The sequence below is a fragment of the Pseudophryne corroboree genome, chromosome 5 (assembly GCF_028390025.1).
Source record: "Pseudophryne corroboree isolate aPseCor3 chromosome 5, aPseCor3.hap2, whole genome shotgun sequence".
In the NCBI taxonomy this organism is placed as follows: Eukaryota; Metazoa; Chordata; class Amphibia; order Anura; family Myobatrachidae; genus Pseudophryne; species Pseudophryne corroboree.
This window is the reverse complement of record NC_086448.1, coordinates 17,878,667-17,897,256: the sequence shown is the minus strand read 5'-3', so window position 1 is coordinate 17,897,256 and position 18,590 is coordinate 17,878,667.

Sequence of the window (18,590 nt, the reverse complement as noted above, 5' to 3'; positions counted from 1 at the left end):
TAAGGGGGCGAAGGAGAGAGACATGGAAGGAATTTGGTATCCGGAGGTGGGAAGGCAATCCCAATTTGCAAACAACCGGGTTCAGGACTTGTAACACAGGGTAAGGACCAATAAACCTCGGAGCGAACTTCATAGTGGGCACCCTTAACCGAAGATTGCGGGTAGAGAGCCATACCCTGTCACCAACCTTGTATTGGGGAGCTGCTCGTCGCTTCCTATCCGCAAAGAACTTATAGCGGCCGGAGACTCTCTTGAGGTTAGCATGAACTCGACTCCAAATTTGACTGAAGTGCCATAGAGTAGAGGCTGCAGCAGGAACATACTTCGGAGGACAAATGGGTAATTCTGGAACTTGGGGATGAAATCCATAATTAATGAAAAATGGAGACTCACCAGTCGAAGAGTGGTACAGATGATTATGGGCAAACTCGGCCCATGGCAACAGTTCCACCCAATCATCTTGCGAGGGAGAGAGATAAACACGGAGAAAAGTCTCTAAATCTTGATTGACGCGTTCAGTTTGCCCATTGGTTTGTGGATGGTAAGCGGATGAAAACTTGAGTTTTATTTGTAAGGCCGTACAGAGAGCTCTCCAGAATCTTGCAGTGAACTGTACCCCCCGATCAGAGATGATTTCCTGAGGTAACCCGTGCAGGCGGAAATGTTCCCGGATAAATAACAAAGCCAACTTGGGAGCTGATGGTAACCCGGTCAAAGGTACAAAATGTGCCATCTTAGAGAAACGGTCAATAATTACCCAGACGGTATTGTGACCCTTGGAGAGGGGCAATTCGGTGACAAAGTCCATAGAGATATGGGTCCAAGGCCTCTTAGGAATGGACAGTGGATGCAACAACCCCGCAGGAGGCAGATGAAGAATTTTGTGCTGAGCACACTGAGGACATGAGTTGACATAACCGTGAATATCCTTCTTCATAGTGTCCCACCAGTAAGATCTTCGTAGAAACTCCCACATCTTTTGAACTCCAGGATGACCGGAAAACTTGGAAATATGAGCCCACTGCAACAACCTTGGTCGGAATTTAGCTGGCACAGACATTCTCCCAGGAGGAGTACCCAGAGCGGTGGGAGCCGCTAACATAGAAACTGGACTGAGAATCAAAGCCTTCTCAACGGAATTCTCCTCATCCGAAGCCGTTAAGGAACGGGATAAAGCATCAGCCTTGGTGTTAAAAGTCCCAGCCCCGTACTTAATAACAAACGAGAATCGAGAAAAGAAGAGCGCCCATCTAGCTTGACGGGGATTCAAGCACTGGGCCGTCTTGAGGTACAGCAAATTCTTGTGATCAGTGAAAATTGTAATTAGGTGTTTAGCACCTTCCAAAAGATATCTCCATTCCTCCAAAGCAGATTTTTATTGCCAAAAGCTCTTTGTCTCCAATGGTGTAATTCCGTTCAGCAGGAGAGAACTTGCGAGAATGGAAACCACATGGATGTAACTTCCCGTCTGGAGCGTACTGCGAAAGCACGGCACCTATGCCTACCGTGGAAGCATCAACCTCCAAAAAGAATGGTTTTGAAAAATTTGGTTGTTGAAGTACCGGAGCGGACATAAAGGCTGCCTTCAACTGAGCGAACGCTGCTACAGAGGACCAATGACTTGGGTCAGAACCCTTCTTGGTTAGGGCAGTGATAGGTGCCACAATGGTAGAGAATCCCTTTATGAATTTCCGGTAGTAATTTGCAAAACCCAGAAATCGTTGTACCGCTTTCAAGGAAAGAGGCTGAGTCCAGTCCCGAATGGCAGTGAGTTTCTATGGATCCATACGAAGCTCCGTGTCCGAAATGATGTAACCAAGAAATGGAATAGAAGGGACCTCAAAGGTACATTTGGAAATCTTGCCATAAAGATGATTCTCTCGCAATCGAAGAAGTACCTCTTTGACCTGTATTCTGTGCTCTGTGAGATTCTTAGAAAATATCAGAATGTCATCCAAATATACCACTACACTTAGGTATAGCTGTGACAGGACGGTCCCGCACGAAAGCACTCGCCGCTTTCGCGTCCCGTCTCCTGTGCACAGAATGGAAGGTTAGGTCACACGGGACCTGGCCACATAGGGGATTCCCGCTTACCGTCAGTAACCGCCTGTTACTGACTCCACCCACTGCGCTGTGGGCGGGTTTATGCTGCCACCACCAAACTCAACCTGCTGTGGCGTTTGGAACCACGGTTCTGCTCTGTATGTGCCGATGCACTGCCGTACCACACCTGTGTGGTGTTGACTAATCCCCACTAGCCACTTGCTAGGCCTCTACCGGTAGCTGGCGGAAGGCGGAACTTGGAGACGTTAGGTGCTTCCCTGGACAGCCGGAGGACGGGGCTATGTTTAGCATAACCCTGTAGGTCACAAGATGAAGCAATCTTCTTGAGGCAGATGTTTATTTGCTCAATAATAGCCTTAAAAAAGAATCTTCCCTATTGCTAGGGGCAACAGAATACAGCAAGATGTTCCAGCAGAATAAAGATGGTACAATTACAATCTGGAGGCACGCAGGCCTCCTTTTTATGTCAATTTTCCACACAGTACCACAGGGGGGTAAGCCCTCCCTGTATTCTCCAACCAATCAGGTTATCGCACAAAATATAAATAAATTACATTTTACAAGGATGTCAGTAAGTGCAAAAAACAATATCCTCCTTCCTGTCACCCAGACAACGTTTGGTATCAGATTAACATTCACTATTGATAAATTTATCACATAGCTTCAAAATACAAATGTTTCTGGTCATTCACATCTTCAGGCAAACCCAGTGTTTGGGATTACAAGTTACAACAGGAAAGGCTATACAACACATCAAACAGTCTTCCTTCCTGCATCTGCCATTCAGGGTTCGTATATTAATTAAATCATTACATGAAACAGGTTCCAAGCCCAGAACTACTTTACATATGGGATAAGGAGATTCCTGTGAGTAACATCTCTCTCTAAGGTACTTACACATCAAAAGGTTTTGTCATTCACACCTCTCTGCTAGGACAGGGCCATTAGCATGCCACTTCCTACTGACAGGAGATGATTATTCAGACATTGATAAGAGTAAGTGCATTTTCCCCTTTAAAGTACAGGTGACCATATCTTGAATATAAAATAAATACAGTTAAACATGTAATCCTACAATTGTGCACAGAGCACTACATATGACATGTTAAAACACATCATTAAACAAACTTTTAAACAGTCCGCGCCCAGCGCCGTAAGTACGTTTAACAGTGACGCCAAGCGCCCATTGTCCCTTAATATGGCGTCGGGCACGAGGGTTAACCCCTTCAGTGCCGCAGCGGCCATTGTCCACGTGGGCTGGGGGTCTCTCCGGCCACACTCCTCCCCCCCATTCAAGCGGGTCAACCAGGGACCCATGTCCCAACGATTTGGTCCCTGGTCCCGCAGTCCTTAATGAGGTTACCGGGAGTTATTTGGGGGTTCAGGCTCCTCCTGACGTGACAGTCCATCCGCATTGCTATGAGCCTTGCCTTGCTTGTGGATAATATGAAAGTCATAAACCTGAAGAGCAAGGCTCCACCGCAACAGTCCGCCGTTTTCCCCCGTGGTGTGCTGGAGCCACTGTAATGGATTGTGGTCCGTTACCACCGTAAAATGGTGGCCATACAAATAGGGCTGAAGCTTCTTCACAGCCCAAACAATAGCCAAACACTCCTTTTCAATTGTGGCATAACCCACCTCCCGCGGTAGCAGCTTTCTGCTCAAATAGGTCACAGGGTGCTCCTGCCCATATGGCTCCTCCTGGCTCAGTACTACTCCCAGTCCGTGCAGTGGCGCAATAGTTTGTAAAACATAATCCTGGTCAAGAATGTGTGCCATCAGCACTGGAGCGGGTACCAGAGCCTCCTTCAATGACTGGAATGCCAACTCGCAAGCGGGTGCAAAGTCCACTGACTTGGGAATGCCCTTCCTAGCCATCTCTGTACAGGGGTTCACTACAGGACTAAAGTCAAGGACAACGTGTCCGTAGGGCCTTACAGGTTCTAAGGTCAGTACCTGTCTGGGTGATGTGGGTCGGGGACAGCCTCTGGTGGCCTCTGCTTTGGGCCTACCCCTGTCTCCTCCCACATGGTGCCCCAGGCACTGCACCTCCGTCATTTCTATCTGGCAACTGTCTGCCCTCCAATCCTCCTCTGTCGACCTATGACTCGGGAAACCTACCCTGTCACCTAGGCCTACTCCTTCCTCCTCGTCCGCTACCTGTGCCACAGTGATGGCGGCCAGACCACCAGCCTCTGGATCCTGTGTGGCATCCACTACAGGGAGGCTACGTGTCTTCCCCGATCTACTGCGCACAGGCAGGGGACCTGCTATGTCCACAGCAACTTGCTGCAAGGGTTCCCCTATGGGCAGAGGCCCAGAGACAACACAACCGCTGGAGTGCCCCAGCTGCCAACGCATGGCACCAGCCTTACAGTTGGTCTGGGCGTCATCCGACATTCCAGACCAGGGTAAGCACTGTCAGGCACTTCAGGGTACGTCTATCTCAGGGTTACTGCCCAAAGGGGTTTCGCTGGCAACCGACACCGGTTGCGCAGGAAAGTTCCCTGGGGGGACCAGTTGGACACATTCCCTATCTGGTCTATCCCCTCCCACTTTCCTGTCTACCCTGTACCTTAACCCTTCCCGCCAGGTCAAACTTCCTGCCCCAACCCTGTCAAGGCCGCTGCCAGAGTGGCGCCTCATGCCTTTCGGGGAAGGGTCAGAGAGTTGAGCCTCCCTAAACTCCTGCCTGTGGCCCTCAATCTCTCCTAAATTGGGACACTCTACAGGGGGATCTAGGTGGGGACTACTAGGGTCAGTCTGGTAGGGGTCAGTCATGGAAAAGTCAGTGTGGTTTCTCATACTCACCGCCGGAGTTGGCAAACCACTTGGGTCAGGAGCATCATTGGGCACCCCCACAGGATCAAACGAGCTGGAACCGACATCCTCTGCGTTGCTAGGGGACGTAGGCATACCAGAGGCAAAAGTCATGCGGGGTCGATGTGCCGATCTAGCCGCTGTAATCTTTTCCTCTGGGCTGGTTGATGCTGTGGTTGGCTGTGCTGGCAGTTGTCTAGCAGCTGTAGTCTTTTCCTCTGGGCTGGGCTGTGCTGGAGTAGCTGATGTCAACGGTGGTTGTGGAACTTGACTCCGGGGAATGGCGCCAGCAAACGTGGTGACGATCCCACCACCCAGGTCATTTCCTAGGACCACATCAGTTGGGAGACCATCCATGACGGCAACTTCTCGCAACTCTGGTCCAGCTCCCCAGTCCAGGTACACTCTTGCCATGGGAACCTCTTTCTCTGTTCCATCTGCCAGGGTGACCTTGGCAGTGCGACCCTGCAATACTGCAGCAGGATCTATAAGATGGGGGCTCACCACAGTGATTGAGGCCCCAGAGTCTCTTAGGCCTTCCCCCTGCAGGGATCCCACGTGGACCGGCTGCAGGTGCCTCCACATGTTATGTAGGGGCTATTTGGCCATGCAGGTGACTCTCTCCGCAGAGTGCACCTGTCTCTCGCCACACTCCATCGGACTGACTGGAGGGGGAACAGTCTCTGTAGGCTCATCTCCACTCGTCAAACAAGCAAGCCGAGCTCCAGCACTCGGATTTGGGGCACGAGTCTGGGGTGCTTGGGATGCAGGACAGTTCATCCTCAGATGTCCGATTTTCCCACAGCCATAGCACTTCTTCTCCAGTCGTGGCACCGATGATCTCTGATCAGTTGCAGGGACGCTGCGGTGCGGTTGCTGGCCAAGAGCACCCGGGTTGGAAGATGCTTGCTTTGGGGGGCGATGAGCTGAAGAGGGGTGTCTCCCTGATGGTACAGTCTTTTGGAGCTGGCTGCTGGCGGGGTGCTTCTGCCCCTGTGGCCGAATTGCCACATACTTGTCTGCTAATTGGGCAGCCATCTTTAAGCTGGGTGGCTCCCGGTCTAGCACCCACTCCTTCACTTCTGGGGCGCACCTGCGGTAGAACTGCTCCCTGCAGATCAGGTCGATCAGTGCGTCCCAGGTAGTGGCTTCAGAATCCTTCACCCACTTCACCACATACTGCCGCAGCTGGGTGGCGAACTGCTCATGGGTGCTGCTAGGATTCTTGGGCAAGTCTCTGAACTTCTTCCTGTAAGACTCTGGAGTGATGAAGAATCGCTGGAGGAGGGCCCGTGAGACTTCGTCATAGTCCCCACAGTCCTCCGTGGCCACTCCTCGATAGGCCTCCAAGGCCTCTCCATGCAGAGTGGGCACAAGGTGTCTCACCCACTCCGACTTGGGTAAATCGTGTAGTTTACAAGTCCTTTCAAAAACTTGTAAATGTCCATCAATGTCCCCATCACTGTCTGCAAACTTGGCAAACTGAATGCGTCCTGATCTGTGTACAACAGCTGACAACGGCTCCCGGGGTACCACGGCCTGTGGTGCCCGCTCCGCATGCCACATCCAAATGACAAGCATGCGTTCTTGCTCCGTTGCCCTTTCCCCCTATTCCGCTGGCCGATCTGCTAGGGTATCCGGGCCGCCCCCCCTGGGACGTTGGGATCCTGGCCCTGCTAGGGATTGCTGGGAAACATTGCTGCTGTGAGAGAAGGCGGGGCTTGTGGGTCTCACCGGTTCCTTACGAAGGTCTACTGTTGGGCCGTCCTCTACGATGCTGACGCCGTCAGTGCTTTCCACCTCCAGCCGATGGGACTCCTCCACGCTCATGAGCGCCGCCTTCATGACGCTTCTGGACACGTTGAAAGGGATATCCACACCCTTCTCCTGGCACACAATCTCCAGATCATCCTTGGACATTCCGCTGAATTCCGCCATCTTGTGCGTTCTCCTGCGCTGCAGTTACTCCTCCCCTGAGTAATTCGGTTTCTTCAATCGGGTGATGAAAAGCCGCCTGGGATGATCCCACTGCTGCCACCAATTTCTGTGACAGGACGGTCCCACACGAAAGCACTCGCCGCTTTCGCATCCCGTCTCCTGCGCACAGAATGGAGGGTCAGGTCACACGAGGCCTGACCACATAGGGGATTCCCGCTTACCGTCAGTAACCGCCTGTTACTGACTCCACCCACTGCGCTGTGGGCGGGGTTTATGCTGCCACCACCAAACTCCTAACCTGCCGTGGCATTTGGAACCACGGTTCTTCTCTTCATCTTCAGGCAAACCCAGTGTTTGGGATTACAACAGGAAAGGCTATACAACACATCAAACAGTCTTCCTTCCTGCATCTGCCATTCAGGGTCCGTATATCAATTAAATCATTACATGAAACAGGTTCCAAGCCCAGAACTACTTTACATATGGGATAAGGAGATTCCTGTGAGTAACATCTCTCTCTAAGGTACTTACACATCAAAAGGTTTTGTCATTCACACCTCTCTGCTAGCACAGGGCCATTAGCATGCCACTTCCTACTGACAGGAGATGATTATTCAGACATTGATAAGAGTAAGTGCATTTTCCCCTTTAAAGTACAGGTGACCATATCTTGAATATAAAATAAATACAGTTAAACATGTAATCCTACAATTGTGCACAGAGCACTACATATGACATGTTAAAACTGACACATTTTAAGAGGTCCGCAGGTGGAGCTAATTATTTCACTTGCGATTCTGTGAGGAGACCTGCAAAACATGCACTGTGTGGGCCCCCGAGGACCGAGTTTGAGAACCTCTGGTCTAGATCATAATAAATATAACATGAGATATTAACTGGAGACTGCAGTGCACAGAAATCCCGGCCGATGCGAATTCCCAGAGAACAACCTGGTTCTGTCATTTAAAAAATAAGATTTTACTCACCGGTAAATCTATTTCTCGTAGTCCGTAGTGGATGCTGGGCACTCCGTAAGGACCATGGGGAATAGAAGGGCTCCGCAGGAGACTGGGCACTCTAAAAGAAAGATTAGGTACTATCTGGTGTGCACTGGCTCCTCCCACTATGACCCTCCTCCAGACCTCAGTTAGGATACTGTGCCCGGAAGAGCTGACACAATAAGGAAGGATTTTGAATCCCGGGTAAGACTCATACCAGCCACACCAATCACACCGTATAACTCGTGATACTACACCCAGTTAACAGTATGAAATATAACTGAGCCTCTCAACATATGGCTCAACAATAACCCTTAGTTAGGCAATAACTACATACAAGTATTGCAGACAATCCGCACTTGGGATGGGCGCCCAGCATCCACTACGGACTACGAGAAATAGATTTACCGGTGAGTAAAATCTTATTTTCTCTGACGTCCTAGTGGATGCTGGGAACTCCGTAAGGACCATGGGGATTATACCAAAGCTCCCAAACGGGCGGGAGAGTGCGGATGACTCTGCAGCACTGAATGAGAGAACTCAAGGTCCTCCTCAGCCAGGGTATCAATTTTGTAGAATTTAGCAAACGTGTTTGCCCCTGACCAAGTTGCAGCTCGGCAAAATTGTAAAGCCGAGACCCCTCGGGCAGCCGCTCAAGATGAGCCCACTTTCCTCGTGGAATGGGCTTTTACTGATTTAGGATGCGGCAATCCAGCCGCAGAATGCTCCAGCTGAATTGTGCTACAAATTCAGCGAGCAATAGTCTGCTTAGAAGCAGGAGCACCTATTTTGTTGGGTGCCTACAGGATAAAAAGCGAGTCAGTTTTCCTGACTCCAGCCGTCCTGGAAATATACATTTTTAAGGCCCTGACTACGTCCAGTAACTTGGAATCTTCCAAGTCCCTAGTAGCCGCAGGCACTACAATAGGTTGGTTCAAGTGAAAAGCTGATACCACCTTAGGGAGAAACTGGGGACGAGTCCTCAATTCTGCCCTATCCATATGGAAAATCAGATAAGGGCTTTTACATGACAAAGCCGCCAATTCTGACACACGCCTGGCCGAAGCCAAGGCCAATAACATGACCACTTTCCACGTGAGATATTTCAAATCCACAGTTTTAAGTGGCTCAAACCAATGTGATTTTAAGAAACTCAACACCACGCTGAGATCCCAAGGTGCCACAGGAGGCACAAAAGGGGGCTGAATATGTAGCACTCCCTTTACAAATGTCTGAACTCCAGGCAGTGAAGCCAGTTCTTTCTGGAAGAAAATTGACAGAGCCGAAATCTGGACCTTAATGGAACCCAATTTTAGGCCCATAGTCACCCCTGACTGTAGGAAGTGCAGAAAACGACCCAGCTGAAATTCCTCTGTTGGGGCCTTCCTGGCCTCACACCACGCAACATATTTTCGCCAAATACGGTGATAATAGTTTGTGGTTACTTCTTTCCTGGCTTTTATCAGCGTAGGAATGACTTCTTCCGGAATGCCCTTTTCCTTTAGGATCCGGAATTCAACCGCCATGCCGTCAAACGCAGCCACGGTAAGTCTTGGAACAGACAGGGCCCCTGCTGTAGCAGATCCTGTCTGAGCGGTAGAGGCCATGGGTCCTCTGATATCATTTCTTGAAGTTCTGGGTACCAAGCTCTTCTTGGCCCATCCGGAACCACGAGTATCGTTCTTACTCCTCGTTTTCTTATTATTCTCAGTACCTTTGGTATGAGAGGCAGAGGAGGGAATACATAAACCGACTGGTACACCCACGGTGTCACTAGAGCGTCCACAGCTATTGCCTGAGGGTCCCTTGACCTGGCGCAATATCTAGTTTTTTGTTTAGGCGGGACGCCATCATGTCCACCTGTGGCCTTTCCCAACGGTTTACCAACAGTTGGAAGACTTCTGGGTGAAGTCCCCACTCTCCCGGGTGTAGGTCGTGTCTGCTGAGGAAGTGTGCTTCCCAGTTGTCCACTCCCGAAATGAACACTGCTGACAGTGCTAAGACGTGATTTTCCGCCCATCGGAGAATCCTTGTGGCTTCTGCCATCGCCATCTTGCTTCTTGTGCCGCCCTGTCGGTTTACATGGGCGACTGCCGTGATGTTGTCTGATTGGATCAGTACCGGCTGGTTTTGAAGCAGAGGCCTTGCCAGACTTAGGGCATTGTAAATGGCCCTCAGTTCCAGAATATTTATGTGTAGGGACGACTCCTGATGACCAAAGTCCTTGGAAATTTCTTCCCTGTGTGACTGCCCCCCAGCCTCGAAAGCTGGCATCCGTGGTTACCAGGACCCAGTCCTGTATGCCGAATCTGCGGCCCTCTTGAAGATGAGCACTCTGCAGCCACCACAGTAGAGATACCCTGGTCCTTGGAGACAGGGTTATCAGCCGATGCATCTGAAGATGCGATCCCGACCACTTGTCCAAGAGGTCCCACTGAAAGGTTCTTGCATGGAACCTGCCGAATGGAATTTTGCTTCGTAAGAAGCTACCATTTTTCCCAGGACTCGTGTGCAGTGATGCACCGATACCTGTTTTGGTTTCAGGAGGTCTCTGACTAGAGATGACAGCTCCTTGGCTTTCTCCTGCGGGAGAAACACTTTTTTATGTTCTGTGTCCAGAACCATCCCCAGGAACAGTAGGCGTGTGGTAGGAACCAGCTGTGACTTTGGAATGTATAGAATCCATCCGTGCTGTTGTAGCACTTCCCGAGATAGTGCTACTCCGACCAACAACTGCTCCTTGGACCTCGCCTTTATAAGGAGATCGTCCAAGTACGGGATAATTAAAACTTCCTTTTTTCGAAGGAGTATCATCATTTCTGCCATTACCTTGGTAAAGACCCTCGGTGCCGTGGACAGTCCAAACGGCAGTGTTTGGAATTGGTAATGGCAATCCTGTACCACAAATCTGAGGTACTCCTGGTGAGGATGGTAAATGGGGACATGTAGGAAAGCATCCTTGATGTCCAGGGATACCATGTAATCCCCCTCCTCCAGGCTTGCAATAACCGCCCTGAGCGATTCCATCTTGAACTTGAATTTTTTTATGTATGTGTTCAAGGATTTCAAATTTAAAATGGGTCTCACCGAACCGTCCGGTTTCGGTACCACAAACAGTGTGGAATAGTAACCCCGTCCTTGTTGAAGTAGGGGCACCTTGACTATCACCTGCTGGGAATACAGCTTGTGAATTGCCTCTAGCACAGCCTCCCTGCCTGAGGGAGTTGTCGGCAAGGCAGATTTGAGGAAACGGCGGGGGGGAGACGCCTCGAATTCCAGCTTGTACCCCTGAGATAATACTTGAAGGATCCAGGGATCCACCTGTGAGCGAGCCCACTGATCGCTGAAATTTTTGAGGCGGCCCCCCACCGTACCTGGCTACGCCTGTGGAGCCCCCGCGTCATGCGGTGGACTCAGAGGAAGCGGGGGAAGAATTTTGATTCTGGGAACTGGCTGACTGGTGCAGCTTTTTCCCTCTTCCCTCGTCTCTGTGCAGAAAGGAAGCGCCTTTGACCCGCTTGCTTTTCTGAAGCCGAAAGGACTGTACCTGATAATACAGTGCTTTCGTAGGCTGTGAGGAAACCTGAGGTAAAAAATTTTCTTCCCAGCTGTTGCTGTGGATACGAGGTCCCAGAGACCATCCCCAAACAATTCCTCACCCTTATAAGGCTCTATGTGCCTTTTAAAGTCAGCATCACCTGTCCAGTGTCGGGTCTCTAATACCCTCCTGACAGAATGGACATTGCATTAATTCTGGATGCCAGCCGGCAAAATATCCCTCTGTGCATCCCTCATATATAAGACGACGTCTTATGTTCGCAAAATAGTATCCCTGTTTGACAGGGTTACAGACCACGCTGCAGCAGCACTATCTGCAGGTCTCAGTCTAGTACCTGAGTGTGTAAATACAGACTTCAGGATAGCCTCCTGCTTTTTATCAGCAGGTACCTTCAAAGTGGCCGTATCCTAAGACGGCAGTGCCACCTTTTTTGACAAACGTGTGAGCGCCTTATCCACCCTAGGGGATATCTCCCAGCGTAACTTATCCTCTGGTGGGAAAGGGTACGCCATCAGTAACTTTTTAGAAATTACCAGTTTCTTATCGGGGGAACCCACGCTTTTTCACACTTCATTCACTCATTCGATGGGGGAACAAAACACTGCCTGCTTTTTCTCCCCAAACATAAAACCCTTTTTTAGTGGTACTTGGGTTAATGTCAGAAATGTGTAACACATTTTTTATTGCCGGGATCATGTAACGGATGTTCCTAGTGGATTGTGTATATGTCTTAAACTCGTCGACACTGGAGTCAGACTCCGTGTCGACATCTGTGTCTGCCATCTGAGGGAGCGGGCGTTTTTTGAGCCCCTGATGGCCTTTGAGACGCCTGGGCAGGCGCGGGCTGAGAAGCCGGCTGTCCCATAGCTGTTACGTCATCCAGCCTTTTATGTAAGGAGTTGACACTGTCGGTTTATACCTTCCACCTATCCATCCACTCTGGTGTCGGCCCCACAGGGGGCGACATCACATTTATCGGCATCTGCTCTGCCATCACATAAGCCTCCTCATCAAACGTGTCGACACAGCCGTACCGACACACCGCACATACACACAGGGAATGCTCTGACTGAGGACAGGACCCCACACAGCCCTTTGGGGAGACAGAGAGAGAGTATGCCAGCACACACCAGAGCGCTATATAATTTTGGGATTAACACTATATTGAGTGAATTTTTCCCAATAGCTGCTTGTATATACAATATTGCGCCTAAATTTTGTGCCCCCCCTCTCTTTTTAACCCTTTGAGCCTGAAAACTACAGGGGAGAGCCTGGGGAGCTGTCTTCCAGCTGCACTGTGAAGAGAAAATGGCGCCAGTGTGCTGAGGGAGAAGCCCCGCCCCTTTTTCAACTGACTTTCTCCCGCTTTTTCTGGAATACTGGCAGGGGTATTTATCACATATATAGCCTCTAGGACTATATATGATGTAGATTTGCCAGCCAAGGTGTCATATATTGCCCTCAGGGCGCCCCCCCCCCCCAGCGACCTGCACCCTCAGTGACCGGAGTGTGAAGTGTGCATGAGGAGCAATGGCACACAGCTGCAGTGCTGTGCGCTACCTTGGTGAAGACCGAAGTCTTCTGCCGCCGATTTTCCGGACCTCTTCTTTCTTCTGGCTCTGTAAGGGGGACGGTGGCGCGGCTCCGGGAACGAACACCAAGGCCAGTTCCATGCGGTCGATCCCTCTGGAGCTAATGGTGTCCAGTAGCCTAAGAAGCCCAAGCTAGCTGCAAGCAGGTAGGTTCGCTTCTTCTCCCCTTAGTCCCTCGCTGCAGTGAGCCTGTTGCCAGCAGGTCTCACTGTAAAATAAAAAACCTAAAATAAACTTTCTTTCTAGGAGCTCAGGAGAGCCCCTAGTGTGCATCCAGCTCGGCCGGGCACAGAAATCTAACTGAGGTCTGGAGGAGGGTCATAGTGGGAGGAGCCAGTGCACACCAGATAGTACCTAATCTTTCTTTTAGAGTGCCCAGTCTCCTGCGGAGCCCTTCTATTCCCCATGGTCCTTACGGAGTGCCCAGCATCCACTAGGACGTCAGAGAAATTATCTGCAGCTGAGATGGGCAGAATCGCAGGGCCTATTACACATAGTCCCTCATTCCGAGTTGTTTGCTCGCTAGCTGCTTTTAGCAGCAGTGCACATGCTAGGCCGCCGCCCTCTGGGAGTGTATCTTAGCTTAGCAGAAGTGTGAACGTAAGGTTAGCAGAATTGCACAGGTAAAATGTCATGCAGTTTCTGAGTAGCTCCAGACCTACTCCTATCTTGCAACGAATGCAGACAGTTCCGTTCCTGGTTTGACGTCACACACACGCCCTGTGTTCGGCCAGCCACTCCCCTGTTTCTCCAGCCACTCCTGCGTTTTTTACTGGCACGCCTGCGTTTTTTAACACACTCCCATAAAACGGCCTGTTTCCGCCCAGAAACACCCACTTCCTGTCAATCATACTCAGGGCCGGCCTATGTGCCCCAATGTCTCCCTAAATAAATAAGCATAGAAAACTTGGATCATTTTGTGAGAAAAATAATTTTAATACTTTGATTTATAATTATTTGGCCAACTGTGCACCTGGTCAGCATCCTGCTGCTAGCATGATGGGCCTATTTTTATGTGGAGGCCTGGAGCTGTAGCTCCATCCGCCCCATTGTTAATCTGGCCCTGATCACACTACGATCACTCGAGCAACTGGAAAACGTCGCTCGAGCTTGGGTTAAACTACAAAGTTTTGTGTAAAAGTACTTAGCGCATGCGCAGAATTGCCGCTTTTTCACTTGATCGCTGCACTGCGAAAAACGGCAGCGAGTGATCAACTCGGAATGAGGGCCATAGTCCTGCTGAAGTGTAAGTAGCTGCCGATGTGTATAGGTCAGTGACACAGGGGCCCCCATACAGTGTACAGGTCAGAGACACAGGGGCCTCCATACAGTGTACAGGTCAGAGACACAGGGGCCTCCATACAGTGTACAGGTCAGAGACACAGGGGCCCCCACACAGTGTATAGGTCAGAGACACAGGGGCCCCCATACAGTGTATAGGTCAGTATATAGAGTGTATATAGGTCAGTGACAGAGGGATCTCCCGTACAGTGTATAGGTCAGTGACAAAGGAGCCCCCATACAGTGTACAGGTCAGAGACACAGGGGCCTCCATACAGTGTACAGGTCAGAGACACAGGGGCCCCCATACAGTGTATAGGTCAGAGACACAGGGGCCTCCATACAGTGTATAGGTCAGAGACACAGGGGCCCCCATACAGTGTATAGGTCAGAGACACAGGGGCCCCCACACAGTGTACAGGTCAGAGACACAGGGGCCCCCATACAGTGTATAGGTCAGAGACACAGGGGCCCCCATACAGTGTATAGGTCAGAGACACAGGGGCCCCCACACAGTGTACAGGTCAGAGACACAGGGGCCTCCATACAGTGTATAGGTCAGAGACACAGGGGCCTCCATACAGTGTACAGGTCAGAGACACAGGGGCCCCCATACAGTGTATAGGTCAGAGACACAGGGGCCCCCACACAGTGTACAGGTCAGAGACACAGGGGCCCCCATACAGTGTATAGGTCAGAGACACAGGGGCCCCCACACAGTGTACAGGTCAGAGACACAGGGGCCCCCATACAGTGTATAGGTCAGAGACACAGGGGCCCCCACACAGTGTACAGGTCAGAGACACAGGGGCCCCCATACAGTGTATAGGTCAGAGACACAGGGGCCTCCATACAGTGTATAGGTCAGTATATAGAGTGTATATAGGTCAGAGACAGAGGGGCCCCCACACAGTGTACAGGTCAGAGACACAGGGGCCTCCATACAGTGTACAGGTCAGAGACACAGGGGCCCCCATACAGTGTATAGGTCAGAGACACAGGGGCCCCCACACAGTGTACAGGTCAGAGACACAGGGGCCCCCATACAGTGTATAGGTCAGTATATAGAGTGTATATAGGTCAGAGACAGAGGGGCCCCCACACAGTGTACAGGTCAGAGACACAGGGGCCTCCATACAGTGTATAGGTCAGAGACACAGGGGCCCCCATACAGTGTATAGGTCAGAGACACAGGGGCCTCCATACAGTGTACAGGTCAGTATATAGAGTGTATATAGGTCAGAGACAGAGGGGCCCCCACACAGTGTACAGGTCAGAGACACAGGGGCCTCCATACAGTGTATAGGTCAGAGACACAGGGGCCTCCATACAGTGTATAGGTCAGAGACACAGGGGCCTCCATACAGTGTATAGGTCAGAGACACAGGGGCCTCCATACAGTGTACAGGTCAGAGACACAGGGGCCCCCATACAGTGTATAGGTCAGAGACACAGGGGCCCCCACACAGTATACAGGTCAGAGACACAGGGGCCCCCATACAGTGTATAGGTCAGAGACACAGGGGCCCCCACACAGTGTACAGGTCAGAGACACAGGGGCCCCCATACAGTGTATAGGTCAGAGACACAGGGGCCCCCACACAGTGTACAGGTCAGAGACACAGGGGCCCCCATACAGTGTATAGGTCAGAGACACAGGGGCCCCCACACAGTGTACAGGTCAGAGACACAGGGGCCCCCATACAGTGTATAGGTCAGAGACACAGGGGCCTCCATACAGTGTATAGGTCAGTATATAGAGTGTATATAGGTCAGAGACAGAGGGGCCCCCACACAGTGTACAGGTCAGAGACACAGGGGCCTCCATACAGTGTACAGGTCAGAGACACAGGGGCCCCCATACAGTGTATAGGTCAGAGACACAGGGGCCCCCACACAGTGTACAGGTCAGAGACACAGGGGCCCCCATACAGTGTATAGGTCAGTATATAGAGTGTATATAGGTCAGAGACAGAGGGGCCCCCACACAGTGTACAGGTCAGAGACACAGGGGCCTCCATACAGTGTATAGGTCAGAGACACAGGGGCCCCCATACAGTGTATAGGTCAGAGACACAGGGGCCTCCATACAGTGTACAGGTCAGTATATAGAGTGTATATAGGTCAGAGACAGAGGGGCCCCCACACAGTGTACAGGTCAGAGACACAGGGGCCTCCATACAGTGTATAGGTCAGAGACACAGGGGCCCCCATACAGTGTATAGGTCAGTATATAGAGTGTATATAGGTCAGTGACAGAGGGGCCCCCATACAGTGTATAGGTCAGTATATAGAGTGTATATAGGTCAGTGACAGAGGGATCTCCCGTACAGTGTATAGGTCAGTGACAAAGGAGCCCCCGTACAGTGTACAGGTCAGAGACACAGGGGCCCCCATACAGTGTATAGGTCAGAGACACAGGGGCCTCCATACAGTGTATAGGTCAGTATATAGAGTGTATATAGGTCAGTGACAGAGGGGCCCCCCGTACAGTGTATAGGTCAGTGACAGAGGGATCCCCTGTACAGTATATAGGTCAGTATATACAGTGTATATAGGTCAGTGACAGAGGGATCCCCTGTACAGTATATAGGTCAGTATATACAGTGTATATAGGTCAGTGACAGAGGGATCCCCCGTACAGTGTATAGGTCAGTATATAGAGTGTATATAGGTCAGTGACAGAGGGATCCCCCGTACAGTGTATAGGTCAGTATATAGACTGTATATAGGTCAGTGACAGAGGGATCCCCTGTACAGTGTATAGGTCAGTATATAGAGTGTATATAGGTCAGTGACAGAGGGGCCCCCATACAGTGTATAGGTCAGTATATAGAGTGTATATAGGTCAGTGACAGAGGGGCCCCCATACAGTGTATAGGTCAGTATATAGAGTGTATATAGGTATAGGTCAGTGACAGAGGGGCCCCCATACAGTGTATAGGTCAGTATATAGAGTGTATATAGGTCAGTGACAGAGAGATCCCCCGGACAGTGTATAGGTCAGTATATAGACTGTAAATCGGTCAGTGACAGAGGGATCCCCCGTACAGTGTATAGGTCAGTATATAGAGTGTATATAGGTCAGTGACAGAGGGGCCCCCATACAGTGTATAGGTCAGTATATACAGTGTATATAGGTCAGTGACAGAGGGATCCCCCGTACAGTGTATAGGTCAGTATATAGTGTATATAGGTCAGTGACAGAGGGATCCCCCGTACAGTGTATAGGTCAGTATATAGACTGTATATAGGTCAGTGACAGAGGGATCCCCTGTACAGTATATAGGTCAGTATATACAGTGCAGAGGCGGATTGGCCATAGGGTTCACAGGGAAGATTCCCGGTGGGCCGATGCACCCGTGGGGCCTGTTTTGTTTGAGTACATGTGGTCCTTTTTATAGACATAATGAATAAGATGCAAAATAATTTGCATATATGAAAATGACTTTGCCTGTGATTGCAGATGATCTAGTGTATGCTCTGTGTGCCTGCTTGGCTGACATATAAGATTGAGTGAATAATGATTGGGATACGGTTGGTGTAATAAGCAAGAAAATATATCTTTCTAAAGAATGATATAGTTTCCTAAATTCTGAAGGTGTATCATATAATGTGCTCATAATATGTAATTTTATTTCTTTTTAACTTCCCCCTTGATGCTGGACATGCCCACTATCTGGAAAGTCTTGGGGGGGGGGGGGGGGGTGCTGCTGCCATGGCCCATGGCTAAACCTTACACCTCTGGTGCCGCCCATGTGGGGCCACTAGTACAAATTTTTCCAGGGCTGCTTTTTGTTCCCAATCCGCCCCTGATACAGTGTATATAGGTCAGTGACAGAGGGATCCCCCGTACAGTGTATAGGTCAGTATATAGAGTGTATATAGGTCAGTGACAGAGGGATCCCCCGTACAGTGTATAGGTCAGTATATAGAGTGTAAACAGGTCAGTGACAGAGGGATCTCCCGTACAGTGTATAGGTCAGTATATAGAGTGTATATAGGTCAGTGACAGAGGGGCCCCCATACAGTTTATAGGTCAGTATATAGAGTGTATATAGGTCAGTGACAGAGGGGCCCCCATACAGTGTATAGGTCAGTATATAGAGTGTATATAGGTCAGTGACAGAGAGATCCCCCGTACAGTGTATAGGTCAGTATATAGACTGTAAATCGGTCAGTGACAGAGGGATCCCCTGTACAGTGTATAGGTCAGTATATAGAGTGTATATAGGTCAGTGACAGTGGGATCCCCTGTACAGTGTATAGGTCAGTATATAGAGTGTATATAGGTCAGTGATAGAGGGGCCCCCATACAGTGTATAGGTCAGTATA